Source organism: Embiotoca jacksoni, unplaced genomic scaffold (genome assembly GCF_022577435.1).
Source record: "Embiotoca jacksoni isolate LCO1_2020_lvr unplaced genomic scaffold, fEmbJac1.0.p SCAF_10, whole genome shotgun sequence".
Classification (NCBI taxonomy): Eukaryota; Metazoa; Chordata; class Actinopteri; family Embiotocidae; genus Embiotoca; species Embiotoca jacksoni.
In genome coordinates this window covers 2,981,928-3,009,331 of record NW_027185230.1, presented here as the reverse complement: position 1 = coordinate 3,009,331, position 27,404 = coordinate 2,981,928, and positions in this window count along the sequence as shown.

The window sequence follows — 27,404 nt, the reverse complement described above, 5'->3', positions numbered from 1 at the left end:
TCTCCCCCCTGAGAGACCCCCTGCTGTAGTGAAGAAATTTCCCCTCGGGGATTAATAAAGTGTATAAAATCAAATCAGATCCCACACTGATCAGAAAGAGGGAATCAAGCGAATGACACCATAATGACTTTTGAAAGAAAAACGAAATACATAAATTGAAAGTGTGTCACAGCCAACTTCAATCATAGCCAATCCTTAGCTCCTCTCATTCCCTTTAAGACCGCTGTGACGCAGCTGACTGTCAGTATCTTAAGAATGAAGAAGCAGACTGGCACTGCCATCCAAACTGTAGGAAACTGGAAACTTGTCTGGAGCGAGTTGGGCGTTATTGTAAGCCCCCTCTTGTTTATGTATTTGGAGTGAGTGTGAAATGTTAATGGCATGTCCTACAGCCAAATAGATAGCAGATCATGGAGTTGTGCGGCGTGTGTCACCGGATTTGCACTAAAATAGAATGCATCTCTCTGCCTGACCTTTACCGTTAAGAATCCCTGACCTATTACACTATTGTACTGGATATTACGTTCAGTGCTAATGGTCTGAACTGTGCTGCTATGGCACTTAAGTTAATCACATAAAGTAATATCAGAGTCTGCCCGCTCACAGCACGTTTAAAAGTTTCTCGCCTGCAACAGCACAATTGTTGCTCCCCACCACTCCCATGCACAGAATTGGTTCTCTACTGCCTCTCTCTGTTCCCAATTATTTGCCACGAACTTTGATGTTTGCTCTTGCTCAAATTTCAGTTGTGTAAAACATCCTAGATGCACCCGGACCACCGCTCACAAAAGCAGGTGTAACTCAGGCGCTGTTTTTGATCAGGTGACGGAACTTGGAGTACCTACTCATGAAAGGTATAGCGTCTCTCCGCCCTGTAAATTTTGTTTGCAGAAAAGCAGTGTGAAACTGACTGATCCACCCTCGTTTGTTTGGACTTTAAAGGACACAAAAGACTGTTTATGGTGATTAAAGGGGGACTTAAATACGGATTTTGTTTATAATGGGATAATAGTTTATTTTGGGGTGATAAAAAATTACTTTTGGAATGGTTCACTTAACATAAATATCATTTCAACTGTAAAATATATCGCTTTGCATGGGCGCATTTCTTTCAGGGGGAAGTTAAACATTTTAATGTTTGGTGTTATGTAACCAAATGAAAAGTTTCCTTAAATACAGCTATTGCTGAATCGCAGGATTCCCTGTAGTGTTCAGTTTTTAAGTTAAGTCTTCCTTGTTCCAAATTAACTCTTTGTGCGTTTTTAACATCAACTTTAGGTTGTGTGTTACAAGCTGAAGAGTGTAAATGATGCAGAGTCACTTGCAGGCTCGCTAGTTCACTAAACCCTTTAGTGTAATTTAATTACAATTCTTATGTAGTTAACCGCAGTGCCTTTTATATATTTTTGCTGTGATCAGCTGCTGCATAATGACACATGCTGATTGCCTGAATAAAATCCAATTCAAGAGACAAAAGTCCTCTTAACTTTTCATATAATTGACTGAATCTCAATCTTGCATGAAAAAAATAAGGTTTTAATTACTCATGTAAATATAATTTAATATGTGGGACACCCAACAAACCAGCTGGTGGGATTTTGGATAGGTCTGTTCATGTGCGCTCTTCCCACTACAGCCGCGTAAATAGCCTTTGAGTTAGACATTGTCAGAGCTGGCGGAGGCATAAGATGCAAGTTCACCTAAAAATTGATACCAAAACTCCAATACACTGGTGCATCTTCAGTGACACACCCCCTGTCCCGCGCATCTTGAAGCAAGTGTGGAAAATCCGTCACCAAAATAGGAATGCACCAGAAAGTGCGCAGCGTCTGCGTTGTACTGGGAATGAAATTGGGCCCAGAGATTTCATCCATTCATATATACCATAATGATTAGTGAAAGAATTTATTGACTTTGTATTTAATTAATTAAATGTATGTTTTTTTAATTGAGAATATCAGACCCACAGGTTCTTTTCAGCCAAACCCTATTGACCCTCAGTGATATTACACTTTGGCTTAACTTTTCAGACATGAAGGCTACTTCCATTTTTATACACAGTCTATGGTTGTGACAACCCCTGCCCTTCCCTTACTATCTGTCTACTTGTTTTGGGGCACGGGATTGTTTGCTTTCGCTGCTACGAAGGCTCTTTTCTGATCCCTTTCTAGGTTCATCCTGCTTGCTCTTTCCCTCCCATTCAATCAAAGAAAGCCTGTTTGCCTGCAAGACTCCCTCTCTTGCTCCTCTCTGATGCTCTTGCTCCTTTGGTCTCCCCCTCTCTTCCGTCTAGGAGGCTGTTGCCTTCTGGGTGTCTGTGTGGTTGTGTTGTCACCTTAGTTCCTTTTTGGTTTTTCGCTTTACTTTGTTTTCATGCATCTCTCAATGCTCACACACTATCACCACTCTCATTGTATTGGGGCCGGCGACACCAACAGACTTAACAAACTGGTTAAGAAGGCCGGCTCCATCATCGGCTGCAATCTGGACAGCCTGGAAAAGGTGGTGGAGAGGAGGACGCTGAGGAAACTATTATCCATATTGGATAATCCTGACCACCCTCTCCACCACCTGCTGCAGGGACAGCGGAGCACTTTCTCCAAAAGATTCCTCCAGCTCCGCTGTCACAAGGACATATGCAGGAGATCATTCCTGCCCACTGCAATAAGACTGTACAATAACTCACCTCTGGTTAAATCCATCACACAACAATAACGCCGTTGTCTGTTTTTCTTGGTTGTTTAAATATAACAAAAAAACAAAAAAACTTTGCATTATTGTTTAGTTAGTTTTAATTTAATTATTCTATTTTATGTTATTGTATATACTGTGCATTTTTATATTTTTTTACTGTTATTTTATTTATTTCCTGTATCTATAACTGCTGCTGTAGCAAAAAATATTTCACCTTGGGGATTAATAAAGTGTCTGTCTGTCTGTCTGTCTGTCTGTCTGTCTGTCTGTCTGTCTGTCTGTCTATCTATCTATCTATCTATCTATCTATCTATCTATCTATCTATCTTGCACACCTACTACTGATTCTACTGTTTTTCTAGTTTTTCACCCTCCATGTGTTTTTGTACAATGTGTCTCCTATCTTTTTCAGGGCTTTACGAGCCAGGTTGTGACACTTGGCACAAGTATATCGAGGATAAAATGTTGATTTCATTTTTTTTCTGTTAAGGGCATTTAATGAGGTTAATTGATGAATAAATACTGTTTTTAGCATTCTTTTTGAAAGCATCTTACCTTTACTTTCAGTGCCTAATAAATCTGCCGACTTAAGACAGTCTAAACATGTCTGCAATCAAGCAAAATAGTCCCCACGGTGTCTGCCAGCAGGAACCACACTGTTCCCCCCACGTCATCACCACACCTCAGTCTCCCGCTGTGTGTCAGCATCACAGCTTTGTCAAAGTTAAGCAGAATAGAAGTATAGGCTGAATGTTTACATGGTTCAAAGTGTGGCTACAGTCCCACTCTCTGCTTTTGTTCCCTTTGTCTTAATAGGATGTAGTATTTATATCCGAGGTAGTCATTAAATAGAACACAGCCGCTACCTCTGGAATTCCATTTCTGAGTGGGATGTTGGAAATAAATGCTGCAGTGTTTTCAACCGTGTGCCCACGTGTGGATAAACCCAACCGATTTAGTGCATGAGCTCCCACCAGGCAACTGTCAAGTCTCACATGAATGACTGCTTGCTGTGAATTATGTTTCGATGCACCCCATTTGTATTATTCAAATTTATGATAATGTTCAAGATTCAGTTCCAGGGATGGAAGTCCTGTGTTAGGGTTGTTACCATGGTTATGGTTGAATTTTACATAAGTAATGTTATGTCCGTCACGTAATGTATGCATTGTAGGTTTAGTATGTTGTTATAAAACTAACTTACATTAAGTTGAAGAAATCCATGTTGACTTTTGCTTTCTCATGAACTTGAGCAACAGTCTCCTTGTTGTTCCATCCAACCATCTTCAACCTTGTCTTTGTGCGTATTACATAACACTTTGTACTCCGTCGCATGACCTCCTTATTTGACCCTGCTTATCATGGGGCTGTTGCCAAAGAGCACGTGTTAGCTAATTTGACGTCATGCCATTTATCATCTTGTTCCTACGACACTTAACTTTCCACCTGTGGTAACTGTAACACGCAGGTGATGCAACACTGACTACTTCTGGGTAATCTGGTTCAGGGCGGATAACCTTTTTTTTTTCTGCATCTCCTCCACTTGCAAATACGTTTAAACTGAGAATTCTGGGAGAAATTTGCCAAGCCTACAGGGGGTCACCCCCATTTTTCTATTTATCAGGTTACTCGCTAAGACTACCGATGTAAATAAACCCAGCCGCAGTTTATCTGAATTACACAAAATACGATCTGAAGCTGGATTACTTGGATTACGTGTGTTACATGGAAAGCAATGGTGCATGACACCAAATCCTTTTGCCGCTCAATTTTGGTCACTGATTAAAGCAAACACTCGACTGCATGCCTGTATTATTCCTGCAAAAAGAAGGCTGTATTTGAGGAAAAAGAACCTGATGTTGTCGGGCAAAAGGACCAGTAACTGAATGATTAATGAAAAAGAGTGTAGCAGATTGTTAATGCTCCTATGTCTAGATTGTCCCTTTAATGGAAAATGTCCTTCTAAGGATTACTCAACTGCTGCAATCACTTGTCACTTCACTGGAACTGCGAGGAGTTATGTAAATAAAAATTAAAAATTAAAAGAATGGTAATATTTTTGTTTGTATTTCCTCTAGTGTTGTGATGACAAACAAAGCTCTGGTAAATGTATCTTCTAATTTTTTATTTTTTATTTTTTTAATTTTTTTTTTGCTCTGCCTGACTCACCTAGATTTCGTGTGAATTTTTTTCAAAATTTCCAGTAACTCAGTGAAAGAAAATGAAAATGAATGTGTGTTTCCATCCATTACTGTTATAAAAATATTCCGAGTTAGGAGCACAAAGTGATGCAAATTTCTTCAGATAGGCATCATTATCAAACTGTTATGGACAAAATGAAAATGTGCATAAAAACAGTGTGCATGAAAGTTTCTCCTACCACCTTATGCTTTGGTAAATCAGATCCTCGAGGTAGTCATAAAATCCCATTAGTTTTTTTTCCCATATTTTGTGCCTCTACAAAGACATTTCTTAAAATATATATTGCATTCAACCAAACAGACAACTGTCAGCAGTGCTGCTTTTTCGTCCATTTGCTGGTGCAACACCTCAGTGCAAACCTTCAGAAAGTTCGGATCAACAACATTTGACCTTTGAGGTGCTTAAAACGGGACCCCCATATCCTTGGTAAATGTCACGGCGGGGCATCATAAAAGAGGTGGCAAATGCAGGCCGAGACCAGGCAGACAGGAACAGTTTGGGTGGCAGAAGGGCATGAAGGCTGCAAGGCAGGTAGATAAGAAAACAAAACTGGAGGGCAAACAGAGATCAAACGCGCAAGACGTCAGAATGGGTAATCAAAACAAGGCAGGAAGAGGGGAGGCTCAAAGTGTGAAGACAACTTGGCCAGGTGTAAGTGGTTGATCAGTAGTATTTGTGCTGTATATACAGACAGAGTTACAGCAGAGAGGGCAGAGTGATGCAAGTGATGCCAATGACAGGAAAACATTTCTGTCTGTCTAATGTATTATTATTATTATTTTTGTGAAACGGTTGCTGTTTGGTTAGGTTCGGGCACTTAACCTATTTAGTTGGGTTTAAGAAAAGACCATGGTTTAAGTTCAAACAACTACATTTGTCAAGTTCTGGTACATACATGAAGTACCATAAAAACATTACGTAAATTAGAAGTCCAAACGCTCCTAACCCCCTCTGTACATGCACATAGTCACTCGTTATATGCCACATGACTCTAGTGCTCCCGTCATAACTACTATGACCAATAACAGTTAGTATTGATCATTTTACCACCTTTCAACAACCGACCAATGTTGTTGTTTTCGGAATGAGGACGTAGCTGTTTTTCCACCAAAGAATATTTGTTGATGGAAACAGTGTTGGGGAGTAACTAGTTACATATGTAATTGTAAACAGTTACAGTTACTGAGAACACTTTTGAATTAAATTACAGTTACTATTCACAATGTTGGTGATTACAAATGTGTTACATCTGAATATATTATTTTTGGTAAAACGCTTATATGTAGAGTATAATATTCATTCTGCTGTTTTTTTCTTTGTCTATTATGCTCCACACATTTGGCAGTATGCTCTCAAGTTTTGAGTTTGGTTTTGATTGGACCCTTGTTTGAATTTGCCTTTTTTCTCATCTGCCAAACAAATCATTGTGCATTATTCGCAGCAACCGTTCCAAGGCGGCTGGCCATGTCGTCGACTAAGATGAAGAGATATTTCAAGAGTTTGAGAACATTTTTCCTTCGCTGCAGTCAGCTGTCATCTACATACTTGTGATTTGCTTTGGTGTCTGTACTTTAATATCAAAATATTCCAAATTTAATTGAAGTTCTATTGAATAACTTAAAATGAAAGCTGAAACTAATCAGTGCTGCATTCTGTTTTGAGGTTTACACGGACGAGTTTACATTTAGATTTGATGACTTTTCTATTTTATTGCCCAATTTAAACATTCATCGGAAAAGTAATCAAATGTATACATTACTTTGATAATGTAATTAAAATAGTAACACTACTTCTGTAATTCTGTAACCAATTACATTTCTGTAGTAACCTTTCCAACACTGATGGCAGATAGTTGCTTGTGTACCGTATGTATGTTGGAGATATTTACTGTGGTGTCTTGTGAGAAAATCATATTTTTAGTTTCCTGCTGTGGTTCTTCCGCTCTTCCTCACATGTTGTGCGGTAACTCTTAATCAAATACATTGCTCTAATAAACTTTATGAGTCATCCAACATTTCTAAACCTTCATATTCCCTGTGTTGCAATTGCTGGTGTTTTTTTCTGCTGAGCAGAGACATTCTTTGATTTGTTATTATTATTATTTTTATCACCTTTATTTCCAGTTTCCCCAAGTTACAGTAAGTATTTGAATCTGCATGTGCTGCACTGGCATGGTGTACTAATAAACAGAGAAACACAAAGCTGCAGTGAGCACGCAGATTGGTATGCTGTGCTGTTCCTGGCTGTGTTTCTATTTCAGGCAGCTTTGACTTCATTGTTTTTAGTGTTGTTGCAAGAAGCGATGTTGTGGAGACCCCCAAAGGATGTCAGCTACGCCACATGAAAACACAAACACAGCATTCTTAGCATATCAACAAGAACTGGAAAGTAACGTGAATGGAAGAACATGCTCTGTGATGGTTTTTATTCTTTCCACGCGGACCAGTAAGTAGAGTGTGAACACCTTTTTAGAGCACTTTGCAAACTCTACTGATAATGATTTTCTGATAACGCTATTGGTTAAGTGTCTCTCCATGAAAAAGTGTTCGTTGGTTGCTATGGCTAACATAGGAACCCACTGTGGGTTGAAATCATGTTGAATATAGAAGTGGGTGTACTCGGGGGAGTTTTTACTCCTGTCATTTTGTATCTTACTAAGACAGTACATGCCCCCACCCTATGTTGCTGTCCATTTACACACATTATTGCTATTCTGTGAACAGTGACCTTTAAAGAAGCACTCAGGGATGGAGCAGTAAAGTTTTTATTTTTTTTATTTTTGTACTGCTACTACAGCCTCTCCAGACAAACATGGAAATCCACTTAAGAGGTGCAAAGATATGACCCGAACCTGTATGTCCCTCTCAGAGACAATAAAATCTGTGTCCCCTCTGCTCCCTTCTCAGGGTTCACCTGGACTTACCTGCAACGTCTGCTTAGACTCATCTGAACTTTTTTTCTCCATGTTTTTATCATTTGCAAGATCATTTGTAAAACTAATAAAAACTGTTTCCAAATTGTTTTTAGTTCATTTCAGTGTAAAGAAATATACTTCGTGGTGCAGGGCGCCGGTCAAATGAGAGTGACTGCAAGTCCTACAACTTCTGGCAACCATGGGACCTGAGGCTGCTCTTCAATTGGTTGTGTCAGGTTCACCTCACATCCGCCATTACGTAATCACACAGTTACTCCTGCGTCTTTGCTATCTGACTGGCAGTGGAACGGCAACATAAAGTGGAACTGCGGGGAATTTGGTTATTTCTAGGGATGAGACAAGTACTCGGCTAAAACGAATATCCGGTATGGAGTATCATTCGAGTGCATGTGTAAATATCTGTGTTGATGAAGACACTAGCTATGTGCACATATCGAGGCAGCTACACAGAGCTCTGCCTCCTCGTTTACTTCTGCAGTTTGAGACACACTGGCCATGCTGTCAATGGAAAAGAAGCTGGTGACTGAGATGACTGACTTTAACCAGAGTCATTGATAATTTGCAGGCTAGAAGGAGAGGAGGGCAAAATGTATGTTCAAATAGTGCTACTGGGTAGTGTTTAGGCAGCATTAGTGTGTTGTGCTGTTTTTTTGGCTTAGCTACGGTCCAGCTTAAAAAAAAAAAAAATAGTAAGTCAAAGTAAATCAGTAACTTCAGGTCATGGAGTGAATATATCAGAAGAGACAGCCTTGGGTGGCAAAACAATGATGTTTATTGACGGAGCCCAATCAAGGAGAGACAGTGACAACTGTAAAGGTGTCTAGCACATCCATCTTGGATGGATGAGTTCCCACCCTCCCAGGTCCAATTAGTATTGTCCCCTAGAATGTTGTATATTTCAGATAGTGAATCTGTGAAACTTGGTTAACATTGGAAAACAATACCGTTTTAGTCTATAGCCTAACCTTATGGCAACACGGAGTTCATGAAGACATAGTGACCTCATGAAAGAGTGAGACCTGATTGATGAGACATGGAGACCCAATGATGAATGAAAATGTCTTCGGAGTTGTGTCATCTGGCAGTATAAACCGTGAGATAATAGACGTTTTATCAATTATTAGACGGACGTCATCCATATGACACATAAATGAGGTAAATTAACATCCTTATGAAAGAAGCCAAATCTGGTCTTTAATAATCAAATGGTCCTATTTTGTTCTTATTAACACATTGCAGTCAAACCATAGACTGTATATGAAGATGGACGAGTCTCTACTCCCCCCTCTGTATAAAAGTGAAGCCCAGATATTGAGGAGCTGAGCAATGACATCTTGTGTTGGTGATATCTTTGGGTTCTTTCACCTCCGTGCAGAGCAGAGCAGAGCAGAGCAGAGCAGCGCAGCACTGACTTAACATGACTGGATTTATAACAATGCATGCTGGTACCTAATTTTGTTTCACAAAGCATTAAAAACTCAAGGGAGTCAGGTAGCGGCAGTTTTCTGAGTCAGACGCTGCAGCGGCTCTCCTCCGGCTGCACTAACTAGGAAACACCTTTGTTACGACGACACTTTTCGCTGACTGGTTTAAGGCTTCTCTGACACGTTGTGTGGTACTTTTTTATTCTAAGGACTTTAAATTCATTATCTTCTGTGGTTATCTTTAACAAATAGGATTCAGTTTATTTGATCTCATCCTTCTGGCAGCTCATTTTTACAAATAGGCACCATACACTTACATTTGTTTTTTGACTGCCACTGATTTTGACTGACTTTATAGTCAGCAAGAACAGCAGGTGACTGCAGGGGTAAGAGTATATTGTATATATGCCAAACATTTTGTATAGCACTACACAGACCTTTACATGTGTGGCAAATGCCGCAGAATCGGCCATTGTTGGGAGACCACTCAAAAAATGTTAAATCTCATTTTTATAGAACGTGTCTAGCAGTGACTCATTTAGGTTAGTTAAGTGATAATAATATAAAACGTCATCATGATATTTGTGTGAAATTTATTTGTATTCATGAACTAACTTGTCTCCCACATGTCTTTTTGACATTTGCATAATGTGCTTCTGTCTGTTTCATTATCAGTTGACATACATGTCTGATGCCTAATTCAGTGTTTAATATCGTTGCACATATGTCCATCAACAGCTTATGTGTACTCTGACGGAAACCAAAATTATAATTCTGATGCATTACTTACTGTATAAATGTGTTTGACTTGCTCTTCACTGGGGTCGGTCTTCACAAGAGGAGGTTGCTGAAGATTTCCAAGTAACTATTGCGAAATATTCAATTTAATCAAAGCTGCTCAAGAGTATATAACAGAAAAAAAAACTAAAACTCATTAATAGCCACTTCTGTCTGCAATTAATCTTCACTAGAATATTTAATTAGCCTTAACCAAGTATTTTACTTGGTTAATTATTGTTAAACATTACGTTTACGTTATATATTTGCCATAATATTGTTTTTTTCTCAAACCCCGAACACCCTGCTGCTGCCAACAGCAGAATTTTTTAAAATAACATTGGGACTGAAATTAATCAGGGTTTTGTATCACTTGTGTGATACTGAGGTGACCTTTATTTCTATTGGATGGCTGAATACAACTTTTCATATGAGCATATCTACTTCAAGATAATATGTACAGGATTTTTTTCCAATATCAAAGAGTACCTTTTAATTTTCAAGTATTTATTTCACATTTTAGTTTGTTTTACTATACAGCTACTATGTTGTTAAATTATACAGCCGCTTCAGAAAGCATTCAGATCCCTTCACGTTTTGCACACTTAATTGACTTAACCCTAACCCCAAATATTTTACCCATTAACCTACACTCAGTAACCCTACATGACAAAAGACAAATCATGTTTTTATAATCTTTTGCAAATGTATTAAGACTTATAGATTGAAAGCAAACATGATGCAGCTGACCACAGTGCATTGAGAGACATACTGTAGTTTAGAAAGGTACAAACCTGTGTCCCTGTTCATGTCTGAACAAAATACAAGTCATCAAGTCCAAGGAGCTCTCTGTGGACCTCTGGAGACATGAACTGAAGGACATGAAGATGGCATTTCACAGACACTTCTCACTGAAGCTGACAAAGCTTGTCTGGATCTGCCAGGATGAATTGGATAAACTGTCTAAATCCTGGTGTGCTAAGTTACCCAAGAAGGCTCAAAGCTGTAAAACATGTCAAAGGATTTTCTACAAAATACTGAATTACCAGTGTGATCAGGAGAAACTGGGAAGTAGGAAGGTTCTAACCTTGATAAATTTGCAAACACCTCTAAAACATGTTTTTACTTTGTCATTATATAGACGGTTATTGGTGTAGATTGATGGGCAAAAGAGTCAGTTTTATCCATCTAAAATTTAATCACCGACACAATATAGTGTGCAAAAAGGAGCTGAATACTCTCTGAAGTGACTGTCTCCCTATCTCGATGAGCCATCCCTAATTAATGGATGATTCAGCTTTTCATCAGTTCTACTGTGCAGCCTCGTCTCAGAGTGGATGTTTCCCAGCGTGAACATTCCTCTTTCAGGTGAGCTCAGCCGAGCCATATATTAGTCCAATAGCAGTCCTCTCAGGCTGCGTGACCCTGGCGGGGCAACCGGACATAAAAAAAAAAAATCACTTAAGTCTGCATTGATTGCTCGAATCATTGTGAAGTTCCACCTCAGTTGGATGTTGGATTCCTGCTGGTTCCATGTGATTGGTGCACAGGGGAGTCAGTTTGGGGTGGTGCAGAGCAGGAGCCCCACAGACACTATCAAACACACTTCACTCTGCATTAATAGCTCCCTCACCAGGTTTTCATCACTTGTTGGGTATAAAGACTGAGATGTGCAATAAGGACAGCTCGTAAAAGACGCATTGAACATGAAACGTCAGTATTTCAACAGTATTCTGAACCCGCCATTTGATTCAGAATTATTTTTTTAACCACTTTTCTTTTCTGTGAATTTTAATTGGCTCCAATTGTAGATGTCACTTCCTTGAAAGCACTTTGGGAAAATACTCTTCAACTTTGTCTGCTTTGAAAACACTTATGAGATCTTAAAGCAGTTTATCAAAAAAAAAAAAGAAAAAAAGAAAAGACTACTACTTCAAGCAAATAGACAACACTGCTGGGTGATAAACAACACAGAGGTTGGACAGATGTTCTCCAGATGCCACTGATGGTAACTTTTTGTCTGGTCTGAAATGCTGTGTGAGTCGATGCTGCACTGAGATCACACTCTGTGTGGGAGGAAGCGTGAGTGGGTTCCTGATTATAACCAGAGGGAAGACAGCTTGCATGTATGATCCTAATTATTATAAATATCTCTGTTTTTGCATGATTGGCTGGCTAATGGTACGCCAGTGAGACGACAGTTAATTGTCTTGTTGTGAAGCCCCAGTTGGTGTACTTTCTGTCAACCCCGTGCCCGCAGGTCAACTTGCAAATGTCTACAAAACCTGTATTTTCTCTCCTCGTGGCCCTTAATGTGATTCATTCATTTTTGCCTGATAGCGATGGCTCTTTTTCTGAAGCACCAACTGAGCAGGAATGACAGCGTTGCCTTTGGCTCATGAGTATTTACCCAATAATAACCTCACATACTGCAGGGGTAAGTGAATCTGTTGACCAGACACCCGGCAGCATAAAAGTCTCAGCCTGCCCATGTATCAGTATCAGTCCCTGTGCGGGGAAAAAAAAAAAAGGCTCACTCCTAACAGTTGTTCAAGTCATGTGACAGCAGACAAGATAAGCAGGCATTGATTTTTCGCCCCTTGACACTGCCAAAAATTAGAATCCTGCCTTGTTGTAATTGCATCGAGTCCTTACTTTGCAGCTGTTGAATAGGATATGAGCTAGCAGATGGGTGTTAACAGTGAATGACTAATACGCCATATACTATTCAGACAGAACTGACCCCATAAACTGTCTTCACGCTTGTTTACCACTGCTTCAGGGCAAACTCATCTTCACACTGAAATGCCTTCAGTTTAAAGTTGTCACTGCAGACTACACTGTGATTTGTGTAAAACTTGAGAGAAGCTGTTTTACATTTACATTATTCAGCTGCTACTCCTTTTTTGTTTTATTTCAAAGTACCACTTTATAGTCGAACCCACATTGCAAATTTAAGGGTTTCTTCGACAGTGTGCCGAGAACAAGCCGGCTGTAATCTATGTTGTTAATCTGGACGAATGTATTTCAAAATACACTTCGGAGAGATACTCAACATTCAATTCATTTTTCTTCTATTTCTGAGAGGATGGAAATCCCTGCAGAGATGCAGATCAGGCACATGGCAATTTCATGGAATACATAAATGTATTCATTGAGCAGTTATTGAGGTTTATGTTTTTTTTTTATGCTTGCCAGCAGATAAATGCATGTACACACGCAGCACATGTGGTGATTTGTCTCACAGAGGCTTTTGTATTTTTTCTCCACATCTGAAATGTAGCTCGTGGCAACAACTTTATAGCCAGGCTGACGGACCATAACACACATTCAGGATTTCACAGAGCTTTTTCTAGCTGCTCATAGTAGGAAATCATGATGCAATTTGTTGAATGTTACTCATTTAATTGTTTATTTTACTTTTGAGCAAAAAAAACCAGACAGAGAGAATGATTTGGACAAAATGGCCAATATAGTTAGTTTCTACAAATATTGTAATTTTAATATTCTAGAGTTTTGAAACTGAAAAAAACAAAGGTTTTCTTAAATATACCTTTACAGGAACTAATAGTAGTTCCTGTGACTGACACTTTTTAAACAAGCGGCAACCCTCTCTGATGGCGCTCATTGGTTTCCAAACTGCGGTACAGCCTCGAGTTCAGCATTTTGGTTGTTTCCTTCTTGTTTTTTTGGAGCTAATACCATATTTTGATGAGCTGGCAAATGATTCCATAATCACTTGTGGAAAAAAATGTATTGACTTTGTATTTCATGAGGGAAGTTGAATGGGAGCTAGAGCCTTTTTGGAGCCAATTCCTGGTGGCCCTCAGTGGTATTGCATTTAAAGGTACCCCACATTGGCCACACTTTTCATACCCATTGTCCACTTTTATATGCAGTCTATGCTAAAAACTTAATGACACTATACTCACCCAACTATACTGGCAACCTGAGGACACTTCTACACTGGCTTCACTGTTCAGATAAGGAGAGTATGTCCATTTATATATACAGTCTACATATTTAACAAGTGCTCCTTAGGTTGACCCTGAGTTTCCCTGTCACTTGGTCAGTTGAAGCCCAATGAATTAAACTGAGTGCAATAATGATGGTCGATTTGGGATCAAATTGCACTTAAATTTCTCCATGGTTGAATAAAAGATTAAATTCAATGTGCTCTAAATTATTCAAAATATCCCACCTCTGTAAAAGCTGCATGCCATAATAGCTACACAATAGTCAAGTGTTTTGTTTGTTGTTTTTTGTTTAAAAAAAAAAAGTATTTCAAATCTGCACTGACTCCACTCAGAACCAACACACAGTCATGGAAATTAAACCCATTATTGTTACAGTGCTCCCAGAGGGCAGTTGGATGTGGTGAGGTGTCAGGTTAGCATCGGTCTCCAGTGTTGCAGATGGCGAGCTGCAGGTGATTGGTTTAATAAAGAGCAAGCTTATCAGCGATTGGCTCCCATGTGTGTAAGCAGAGAAACAGTATAAGCCTGAGGCTTCATTGGATGACCAAAATCAAGTTGGCTCACATGTTGAATAGAGGCTAAGAGGATTTGCATAAGTAGAGGTCCTATTGGGGCTGTTTGTCAGCAAGAGTCACGTTGAGACTTTGTCTTTTAGGTCTTATTGAATTTGGCCAAATGATTGAACAACTTTTTTTTGTTTCATGTTCACAACTTTGGATGTTCTTTTTGCTAATGCACCTTCCCCACATTACTCTATGTTACTTTTTGGCACTTATACTTTAGCTACTGTACAGTGAGGTTGACTTTTTCACAGTTTTGATGGCATGAGTAAATTTAAGTGAGCTGCTTTAAATAAAATGATTTCAATATAAATACCATGTAAATCATTGACATTAATAGAGGCTATGACATTGACTCGAGATGGTGCTTCATTGACTAAATGCACTGGCTGTGTTGATATAGACCATATATTACCAGTATTTCACAGTAACAGTCATTTGCACACGCCTAACAAAAAGTAATGGTGTATGAATGTGTCAGTAACAAGCGATGTGTTTTGTAACAGGCTGATGATAGAAGAGTGATTCCCAGCTGCTGATTTAACTGTGTCAGATTTTAAACTTGTTTCTTCAACCAGCTTCATACTGTACTAATGGGATCCTTCACGAGAACACAAGCTTTTCTAAAAGTAAAACAGCTTTGAATGTTTTACATTTCAATTATTTTATTTTTCTTCTGTTCTACTCTCTGTGGTTTGTAGTAGGTGGAGCTCAGCTTGTAAAATATTACATCATGTTCTTTCATACAGCATTTGGGACTTAGTATTAAACTGTTAATAAATAATTCATTTGAAAAATGTTTTGCCCATCTTTTTTGTGAATATTTATTTATTTAGAGAAATACTTTTCTGAAGTTGTCAGGGATTTAAGTGTAAAAATCAATTTGTTTGGTTAGTATGAGGTTATATCCTGTTTGTTTGTTTGTTTGTTTTTTCCATCAAAGTGGCTTTCTATGATTCATGGTCCAAAAACTCCGGATTTATCTTATTCTGGCACTTTAAGCAGCCATTTTAACTATAAACTACGCTAAATGGTTCGCGTGCAACATGTGCAGTCTTGTAACTTTTTGATCGACCCTCATTTCATCAGTGAAAACTGAAGCTGTAAGCAATGGTCATGTGGAGCCAGGCAAGGTCAGGACCCCGGTCTCCAGACTGCTTCTACTCAAATGAATGAGGACTAAGCTGCTCTGAACACAACTGACATCCTTACATAATTTGCATTTTTTTGTATCCACTTCACTTCTTTTACTTGTTATTGTAGCTGGTTCTGTTGATTTAGTAGCCTCTATAAGGCTAGCAGTTTGACAGTTGTTTTGACACAACATAGGAATCAGATGTCAATTCATGTATTCTTCATATTACTCTTACCTCACTAATAAGTCATTTGAACCTTGACATTAGATAATAAATATGATGATTTACATGGCACTACACAAGATTAAAAATATTCAGTGCCAGATTAAGACTATTTACTCTACTACTGTTGATTACAGCATTGCTAATATTCTTTACATACACACCCCACAACATAATTAACTTGTGCATTTAAAGTTTCTTGTTTTAGTTATTTTTAAAAGTTAGATCGTGATGATATCCTGATTATAAATATTATGCATGTGAATGCTGTAATGTCATTACTGATGGCTTGCGCTCTGAGCAGGTTTAGATGAAGACATGAATGCTGATGGTATTCAAATGATCGCCTTTGGATCTGAACACATCAGAAAGCTGGTGGCGTGCCTTCTAATTAAATATTTTAGTTAAGCAGCTTCCGCCGCCTCATCTCGGGATATATAGTTGACGTTTTTACCAGGCCACTTAGGAATATTTGTGCCCCTGGCAGGTTAGCTTTTCCACAGCGATTCTGTTTAGACTCCAGCGTCTAACTGAGCGTGCTGCTCCTTGGCAGTGTTTAGCTGCTGTTTAGCTCCCACGTGATGTTTTACTTTGACATTTGTAGCCTTGTTGTCATGTTTATAATGAAAAAAATTTATATTACAGGATCTCTGGAGTGCACTAACCTACTGTAATTATACGTCTTGATTAAATGCTGTCAGAGAACAGCCATAATGGTCTTTTCAAACCAAGAATCATATGGTGCCAGTGTGGGGTCTCGCAGGATATATATGGAGTTTCACGCTACTGTGTTCAATGCTGTTTTCAAAGTTTCTGCTTTAATAATGAATTACTAAAACTTAATTTTAAACTCATAGAGTTGAACATTAACTACTTTTTGTACAGAGTTGGAGGGCAAAAAAGGAAGAATCACATCATAGCATGCCCTGTTTCTTGAAAAATCTTCTTGAATGTGTGGTGGCTTGCTCAGTGTTGATAAGAACAATCTTACATGTCCTTTCTGTGTCTTATTGCAGTTCCCAAGTGTGTCTGAGATGAACTCACAAAAGGACTTTTAGAATTTTTATATTGTGAAGATTGTTATCTTCTGTTCTGCATATTACACAATGTGAATAACAGCCTATAGCTGTTTTACAAAATTAGATATTTAAATCACTTTTTCATATCGGAGATATTCAGGGCTTCTGCTGCCTCTAATTCTGATTATACATGCTTTGTGGTGCTTCAACTCCAGTGTTTCAAAACAACACGCACAGATCTATGAAAACCGTTTTATCAATACAATTGAAAGGTCTAAATGTCATGATTAAAACATTTTGTCCTCCCATTATTTTGTTAAAGAAAGCTCTTTGGCTCTCCTATGTGGAAACAGTAAACTAATTCTTTATTCTCGCTGAAAAAACTTTAAAACAGGAATTATTTACCAAAATACTTCCACTGATATCCTATGACATTACTGTGACATCCAGAACAGTTAATAATTTGCTCGTTTTGGTGTTATGCAAATCTTCTCTATAATAACAAGGGCAATTAAGGCAAAGTTATTGAAAAAGTCAGGAAATGGAGCAGCGTTGTTGGTGAACCACAGTGACATATGTGTCAGACCAATTCTTCAGAGGGAAAGTGTGTGAACTCAACTGTGACAAGTTTCATTAAAAACTTTCTCACTACAACTCCTATTTTTCCACTGCATGTCGGAAGCATACAGTGCAGCTGCATAGCTTTATTTATACCTCTAAAACTGGTTTTCTATACTTCTGACAGACCCTGACAAGATCATATAACATTTTACATTCTGTACCCGTTTTAATAAAAAAAAATGTGGCGTATATTTGTTCTTCAATCCTTATTGCTGTTTTGTGGGCAGTGTCATTCATCTTTTACCAGCCACTTTTAAAAGAATGTTCATCAACTGTTCTTGGCTACAAATGAATGTACAGTAATGATGTATTAGACTAATTCTAGTTAATTCCAAACAGAATGCCCTGTCATAAAAATACAAATTGAGGACCATTCAGACCATCAACGTAACAAATCCTAAACTCAGATAAAACGTTTTCCATGACTTTTGAAGCATATCAGATACAAGTCTGCGAAACCGGAACTTTTATCTATTGGCAGTGGATTTATGATCAAACCTTTTATCAGTCCCTCCAGGATTTTGGGATCTCAATAACTAATGCAAATTAAGACACTTTCTGCAATATTTGCGTGAGCTCGCAATTTTGCAAAATTCCTGCTGAAAATATTACAGCATAAAGTAGTCTTTCCAAAGAAAACATGATTTATTAACAACAATAACTCCTCATTTACAATCAGCAAAGCTCTGCTTCATCTCCTCTTATCAGCAAAACAAACGGTACCCCTGAGAAAACCGGAACAAGCAGATACAAACTGAAGTGATGGGGTTTATAGGAAATGTGGTCTTCTCATTAAAATGAGGAATTCTGTATGTTAAATTAGTTTTATATACACACAGAAGTTGTAAGAGACTGCACTTTGTTTTTGTACATACAATATGTGTTGAATTAATACGATGTAAACAGCATCTAAAGCTCTGATTTTGGCAGCAGATGTAGCCTTTGTTCTCCATATTACAGTCTGGCAGACTGTTTCGTAAAGCTACATCTCTCTTAAATTTGCTTTTTGTAACTTTGAGCACCATGGTTCCCTAGAAACAGATCAGAACGTATATACTTCTGTGATGTGCAGCATGATAATTATTACAGGTAGTAATTGCATACGTATTTTTCCTTCACTTGCAATTTTTCAGATTCTTCCAATTTTACTGCAAAAACTCACTTAAAACTTCACAAATACATTGCAATTTTTTTCAAAAATAGGGTGTAAAATCAAACATTTTTGATTGCATCACAAAAAAACTCAGCAAAATCCTGGAGGGACTGTATTATATTACAATTATGTCACATGCCAAATTAGTGAATGAGTGTGGTTATGCCCAAAAAAAACAGTCAAGGTGTGTCTCGAACAGAGGTCCTCAAACTGTTCAAACTATGTACCTCTATGTACTGAATCAAATTGCCCAGGTCCCACTACCCGCTGCAGATATATTTTTTTTTTCATAAAATAAAATTAATTGACTTAATTATACAATAACCTTAGAAAGGTAGAATAACCATTTTTATTAATCAGAGCACTCCCAGAAAATTGCAAATTCAGCCAAGGGGGGGAATGTAGAGACACCTATTTTATGGACTTTGTCGGCATTTCAGAACTTTATATTTACTGCGCTTGCCAAAATTGTAGCTTACATTATTGTTGCTATGTCAGACGTGAAGTCTCCCACATAGACTGTAAAAGTGGATATAGCTTCTGCGTCTGAGAAGGTGGGACAATGCAAAAGTGCCCTAAACTGTAATACCACTGAGAGCCTCCAGTGGTTGGTTGCAAAAATCCTGTGGCTCCAATAGACTCTCATTCAACTTCTCTCGTGAAATACAAATTCAATATTTGTTTTTCCACAAGTCATTACGGTTTCATTTGCCTATGTTATATTATGTTATCGCTTTGTTTTCTGGCGGCCCATCTGAAAATAATCCCATCATTAATTATATATTAGACCTTAAAGAGAGGTATGTTTGGAGGCATGTCTGGCTTGATTGACAGGCCTCGAGTTCAGTCAGGTTTCCGCTATAGGCGGTTGGGCGTTGAGCCCTCTGGCTTCTCAGTCATATCAAGTCAGATCCACTGCCCACTCCTCTACAGCTCACCCCAATATGGTCACTTCTGACTCCAAATTAAAACAAGATTTGCAACAGCCAAAGTGCCAAACTCAAGGCTTCAAAATGTCATTTCACAAATGGGTGTCGTCATGGTTGGTTTGTGGCTTCATCTGCTTACGTGACTAAACACAAGCAAATTGTTTGGCCTTTCAGCGAGGCTCTTGTCTACCACCAGATGGTGCCTCGCGGGCTACAGGTGGGAACTACTGGTTTGCAACATCCCTCGTGATTTGTGATTTTGGGCCATATTAATGGCATGGACTATATTTGATTAGTGAACTCAACACCTGGCTAAAAGTACGGTTAAGGTTAAGTAAATATAACACACATGTGGTTGAGGTAAGGTATGAATAGGATGAGGTAAACACTAAGTGCAGAGAGAAAGATCATATTTACAGTTTCGAAAAGGCAAACCTTATTTGCAGGCCCGCGACTGAACGCAAACTCTACTTCCATACATCTGATACACAGCACACTCATTCACCATCCTGACCTCCAACACACTTATTTTTCACCTGTACTGGCCCAGAATGTTGGCTTTTCAGTATGATGCTTTGTATATAGATAGATACTGTCTGGGGAGCTGGAGAGCTGGAGAGCTGGAGAGCTTGGTAGCTCTAAGGGCCTGATTTACCTGAGGTTTAGGTGTGCAAAATCCCGTGAAAACTTCACTTCATCTGCAAAAAAAAAAGTCCAAGCAGATCTACTAACGACGTGCAGTGAGGATTGTCTTTCAAATTTAACACACGTTGTCCATTTTGCTGTTTGCCTGGATGCATAAGCAATATTGGGCGTTTCTACTAGACTGTGCAAAATACCGGGAGGGAACATGCAAATAGAACAATTTAGCACCCGCAATGATATTTACTAAACCTGAAAGTAGAAACAGGAGAAGTGATTGCGTGTGTATTTTTAGTATGACTGAAAGGAACGTATTAATCAGGTGCGCAAATCTGGAGAGACAGCTGATCTTATTGTGGTGAGAAGGAGACGCAGGAAAGCAAAGAATACGTAGAACACGTGGTTTTCCACCCGTTTAAACATTTATCAGATGTCAGAGGTAAAAAAATAATAATATTTAGACATATTGTAATGGCCTGGGTGACATGTTAGGTTAACTGTTCAAAACGTTAGTGTTCATTCTTGTTGTTGCTGTAATTAGATAAGTTGTGAAACCTGTCAGTCATCCCTGTACCTATGACAGAGAACAGGGTCTGACAGTCACCTGTGATTGGCCATTTGACCAGCAATTTAAAAAAAAAAAATTAAAAAAAACTTTCCACCGCGTCGCTGCTTGGATATCCCGCCCAGTTCCGTTGTTCAGGTGTTCTGTCCCGGGTCCGGAATGTGTCCCGTAGAACCCACAGGTGCATAAGGTTCCCGGACACTCGCGAGGCACTGAGTGAGACTAATTCACCTGCCCATCACGGAAAGAGCTGGACCTGCTGCTCGGTGTTCGTTCGAAGCATCTTACCGCCCCTCCTGTTTTATTGCTGACGTTTTATTATTAAACTGTTTTTTGGTTTTTTTTCACCTGACTTTCTTGCTAATAATCTCCAATAAAGCGTTTTGTTCTTGTAATTTCTTCATTTCAATGCCATCAGATTTCTCATGATGTTATAAAAGTCAACTTTAACAAAATCAGAAAATATATCTTCAAGGACAAATGGCAACTTAAAAAAAAAAAAAAAGATGGGAAAGGTGACCTGGATCCCCCCCAAAATGTAGGATTGAGTTTAACTGGATAGGATTTAAAATATGTTCCAAAATGACTGATATATGATAGAGAGAGAGAGAAAAAAAAAAAAGAACTGCTAGGATTTTGATTTTAAAATATGCAAAGGAGACAACACAAACCAGTCATTTCTCATTTTGTGGGACCGTTTTAAAGTAATATCAGAAATACGACAGTATATCACAGCAGAGGTCAAAACAATATTCATAGTTAGGTGTTGTTCTCTGCTGTGGTTGAGTTCTATTTAGAAATCAGGTGGGCTGAAACATTTGCTGTTAGTTTGGCTGAGAGGTCCAGTGACTCATGGACAGTTTCCCCTTTAGATATCCTGCATATTAACTTTTAAAGGGCTCAGCCTTTTCACCCCTTTTGACATTATATAAAAGGGAAATATGCTGTGCCCTTGAGTGGAACATGTTTTTATGTGAACACAGCCCAGATCAAAGCCAGTGAACAAATAAGTACTTTTTAATTTATTCCATTTCATGTAAATTTGTAGTTTACATTTTTATGCATTTTTTTTCTTATCCTAATCTGTAGACCCATCAACTAAAACAAAAAAAAACAAGACACTACTACTTTCATTTGAAACACTCAAACTCAAATGTTCAAACAAATGGCATGTAAATCCAACTATTGCATTGATGTCAGACAAAGACAATGAAGAAGCTGAAGTAGTGCTTTATTTTGAAAAGTCTCCTCTAAGCATAGATTCGCACAACCGTGACAGTGATAAATTAAAAGTGAATTTCTGGTAAAGTAAAAAGTGGAAGTGTTGGCCTGTACCTTGAAGTAAATGGAGTCTTGCGCCAAGCTCTACACCATGTCCTCAAATTGGCTTACCAGCTGGGCTATGTAAAGCATGTAATTAAAAGGAATGCCAGCCCTTCAATTGTATTGTGATATATCGGAGTTTTGTTCGCCTTTGTCAGTTATATTTGTTGTCTATTTTGCAGTGGCTGGACCTTACATGAATCATAAACCTGGGCCCCGTTTCCCAAACAATCAAGAGTTGAACCAGAACCAGATAACAATTCTGCAAACCCAGGATTATGTTTAAAACCAACGTTTTTTATTTAGCATATTGGCCTGAAATAGAATAACGCCCCTAAAGATGCCTCATCATTGAAGCCTTTTTCTATCATTCCATGATGTGATATGTAAAAAAAGAAATGTAAAACTTAAAAAAAAAAAAAAAAAAAGTAAAATGATCAAGTTAAATAAATAACAGCTGTGGATGTTTAGTGCAGCTCTTTACAACTAATGCAATGTAAAAGTAAAATGTTATTCTTCTCAACTGTGCATTTGTGTGTGTATAAACCGAGTAGCTGACAATTCAAAGGGCCACCGTAGCCAGTCAAGGTAAGGTAAGGTAAGGTAAGGTAAGGTAAGGTAAGGTAAGGTAAGGTAAGGTAAGGTAAGGTAAGGTAAGGTAAGGTAAGGTAAGGTAAGGTAAGGTAAGGTAAGGTAAGGTAAGGTAAGGTAAGGTAAGGTAAGGTAAGGTAAGGTAAGGTAAGGTAAGGTAAGGTAAGGTAGTTTATTAATCCCCGAGGGGAAATTTTTTTCACTACAGCAGCATACAGAAGCAATAAGATAATAATAGAACAATAGAAAAGCAATAAAATAGCAGTAAAATAGCAGTACAAAATATAAATATAAAATGCACAGTATATACAGTACAGTATATATCTATATATATTATATACAAACAACCAAGAAACACAGTCAACAGTGTTATTGTTATGTGATGGATTTTGCCAGAGGTGAGTTATTGTACAGACTTATTGCGGTCAGCAGGAATCTATCAGGAATGATCTCCTGTATCAGGAATGATCTCCTGTATCAGGAATGATCTCCTGTATCTGTCCTTGTGACAGCGGAGCTGGAGGAGTCTTTTGGAGAAAGTGCTCCGCTGTCCCTGCAGCAGGTGGTGGAGAGGGTGGTCAGGATTATCCAGTATGGATAATAGTTTGTTCAGCGTCCTCCTCTCCACCACCTTTTCCAGACTATCCAGATTGTAGCCGATTCAATACACTGAATGTGGAGTTACATACATAACCAACACTCTACTACTTACTACGTAACTACTACTAGTAAAACAAGAAATAAGACACTAAAAAAAAATGCATGGACAAAACAATCAGTGAAACTCTGGAGGGACTGATCATAGTCTGGAAGCTGTTCACATTAAGGTTTGCTCAGTCACTATAAAGGGAGGAGCAGTGCATGACCAGTGGCTAAATGCAATGACTTTGAATTGTTCCAACAATGGTGGCAGTGGTAGAGTTTTAGCATGCAACATACGTGTAGTCGTCGATGCTAATTGGTTAAATAATTGGTTAATTTTAGTTAGTTTTAGTTAATAATAAACTTGAATAATAATACACTTTATTTGTAGAGCACCTTTCATACAAGAAAGCAGCTAAAAATTATTCACAGTCAGATAAATACATGTAGTGTTTCACATAAAAACAGATATAAAGGAACAGTTGACACTGGAAACAATCCTCAGTGAAGCGTTGTCAGACCAGTATATCAAGCAGTGAATTTGAGCCTGGTCATACCAGGCAAACTGGGTTGTGACTTTTCATAAAGAATTTCCATCAGTTAGTCAAACTGTGGAATAAATAAAATAGTTTGCTCTTTAATGTTGTGTTTTACTGTGTACAGGTGAAATAGGCAACGGCTTGAAGTTCTTTCTAAATATACTGATTACACTCATTGCGAGGCGGGACTCTGGGAGGAGCAGGTTCAACATCAGTGACGGACCTCTGTGGATGAAGCAGGATTTACAGGGCGGAACTGAGTGGAGACCTCCGTTGGACTACATAGGACAGCAAGTGAGAGTCGACGGTGGAATCTCAGGCAAGACAAGGGGACAGGTCAGGTAGACTGCAGGTAGACTGACAGGTTGCAGGCGAGTAGACGCAGCAGATAGTATGGACTGACAACCCAGGACTACAGGACCTCAGCAATCAGCTGGGTTGTCCGCAGCTGTGCAGGCTGATCAGGGGCGTGGCCATGGGAGGTGTCTGGAGGCGGGCAGAGGAGGACACCAAAACACAAAGCACATGGCAAAAAACATCAAACAGGGGAATGACAGAACACATCAGAAGAGGAGATCGGGGGAACAAAAGGTTAACACACACACAGGGTTAGACAGGGATCCTGACACTATCAGAGCAATTTTTAGTCTCTCTGCTAATGCAACATTGAGAAAATTATGCAGCGAAACACATTATTGTCATTACCATCTATTCAAGTCAATCCACTTACTGCAGTCAGTCAGTGTCCCTCCTCCTTTGTCTGCTCTCACTCTGGAATGCAGTTTTACAATCAATCACAAACAATCAGTACTTTTTCTAAAATCGGAGGTCAATCTCACGCCTACTTTTTCAACTGGCACCCGAGAGTCGGCTTAAAGTCTGCGCCAAGTGAGCAAACTGTGCAACTAAACAGGAGAAAATGTGGCCCTGATTACAAAGAGCAAAACTCAAGGTTGACAACAGCTGCAGCACCTTTTATGACAGGCTGTTTGGAATTACGTTAGTTTTAATTCAGTCAAAACTTTTGGAAAAAGCGATCAGCGTTATTTTCTCACCAATCAAACATGACTTGAACGTATCCTATTTGACCTTTACAAATGAACGTGTGCCTAATGAAAGCTGTTCAGAGGTATATTTGTAGGCCAGAGGAGCTCTGAGCTCATTTGTTTTACATAATGATGAATTGTATGACAGTCATTCAGAAATGTTTGCCACATTTCGAGAACTCTCAGGTAGCCTGAGTGTTGTTATCAATCATGGATGACATTTGCTGTTGTATTGTATATTAATGTGCTGAAGTTTCATCACTGGGTTCCCCACAGTGATTGATGCAGCAGATTGTCCCCATATTCCTCCTTTGCACAGCCCTGCAGAATACCAGATGAATAGCAGATCTTCTCCCAGACTCACTGTGACACAGTATTGTATCAGTGGACAGTTTTTCTTCTTAATGACAGGCAGGGATAAGCCTGTTAATGCATTTACGCTAAATGCATATTTTTTTCCTCCTGGTCTTCTCTCCAGCCTGAGCTGCAAGAATATTTTCTTTGTGTGTGTCTTCTGTGTTTCTCTCCTGCTGAGTCATTACATCGTCCTTCCTGAGAGAACATATCATTTTTTTCCCCAAACCATTTACATTGTCTACTATATCTTTAGAAATTGTCTGCAGCATATGTCAAACACTTGTTTAGTATATAGCTGTTGTTATTCTATAACTTGCATATTTGTCATATTATGGTTATGTACATATAACAATTGTCGTATTAATACAGAACAATTTTCTACACAGATGTAATCATTATCATCTTTTTTTTTTTTTTTTTTTTTTTTTTTTTTTTTTTTTTTTTTTTTACAATATTGAAGTCAAATAATAATCAAAAATTCAAACCATAGGTTCTGAGAGCATAAACTGTCATCTTTAGATGTGTCTGAACAACAGTTGAAAACTCAAAGATATTTAATTCCTAATTGTTAAAGAAACTTAGTCTTTGTGTCTGAAAAGGGAAGCTAATGTGGAAATGCCTTAACGTGCAACACCACTGTGGGTCACTAGGGGCTGGCTGCAGAAAACCTCTTACTACAATAGACTCCCATTCCCAAAGTGTCATTTTCTTTCATAAAATACAAAGTCAGTGACTTTTTTATTCACAAGTCATTATGGTGTTATTACTTTAATACACTCTGGTGGTCCTTCTGAAAATAATTCCATTATTATTAGCCACATAAATAAATATATGGCCTCAAAGAGAGCTACCTTTAAGGCATCTCTGGTTTGATTGACATGCCTGCTGTGCAGTCAGATTTCCAATATATATGCCTGGGCATGATGTCCTCAGGTTCTCTGTCAGATCCACCCCTCATTCGTTCCAAGTTTGTCCAAATATTGTCCCTTCTAGCTCCAAAAAACCTAGATGGCAATGGCCAAAATGTCTGACTTGTGGCTTCAAAATGGCAGTTCACAAACCAATGCGTGGGTTGCCCCCTGTTCCTGATAAATAACTTTAGTTATTAATCTTTTATCAAAACTGTCATGCTTAATTTCCTGTTGAACACCCATTCAATTAGTCATTTCGGTGAGCTTAGATATTTGAATCTATATCTGTCCTTGCTAAATGAGATTGTTTACTCCTACCTGTAAATGGTGTGTCTCCGTCCATGAGGCTGGTCAAGCAAGTTTGCATTTTTTTATTTTTTTTATGGGAGCTACAGAGGATGCCCTTATGTTCAACTTGTCTGGAAAGACATGTCCCTGAGGTCTTTGAACTGATAAAAAATTCACTTTCAAAGTCCAAACAGGAATTCCTGTCAACAGCTGCACAGGTGCAGGGACAGCTTCCCTACAGTTGGTAGACAGAAGGTGGAGGTGGCTTTTTTTTCACCTGTTCTTTTCTTGATGCTCTTATGGAAGGGAGTATAAAGACGTGCAGCACATTTAAGCTGTCAACACACATCATTGTCCACTAAATGAAAAGTGCACTCTCACTCTCCATGCAGGAACAAAAAAAAAAGACTTTGTTTACTTATGAAGCCTTTCTCTGAAAATGGTTTTCACGCTTCATGTCACCATTTGAGTGAAAGGAAGGTGTCTGTGATCAACACGGTATTATAAACTCTTTTGTTGTATTAATGCAACCCTTTTATAACCATCAGATCTTTCTGTGGCCTCCAAACTTTCAAATATATTTATATAGACGTCTGCCTAATGCATCAGTATCTTCTATGCTATAGCCTTGCTTTGTATTTGACACAGGTTATTTTTGTTTACCCAGTATTATGTGATAGGGATGGGCAATGTCTTCAAATGTACAGAAGGTAAGAGAGATTTACTTGTAAACTGAACTGGTGGCTATACCTGTTTATTGGACAAAACAAAAGCTGTCTACTTGAAGCTTGTTTCACCAAAGCCCATCTTTGTGATTATGATTCACACACCTCTTCCGACTTCACCTTGAA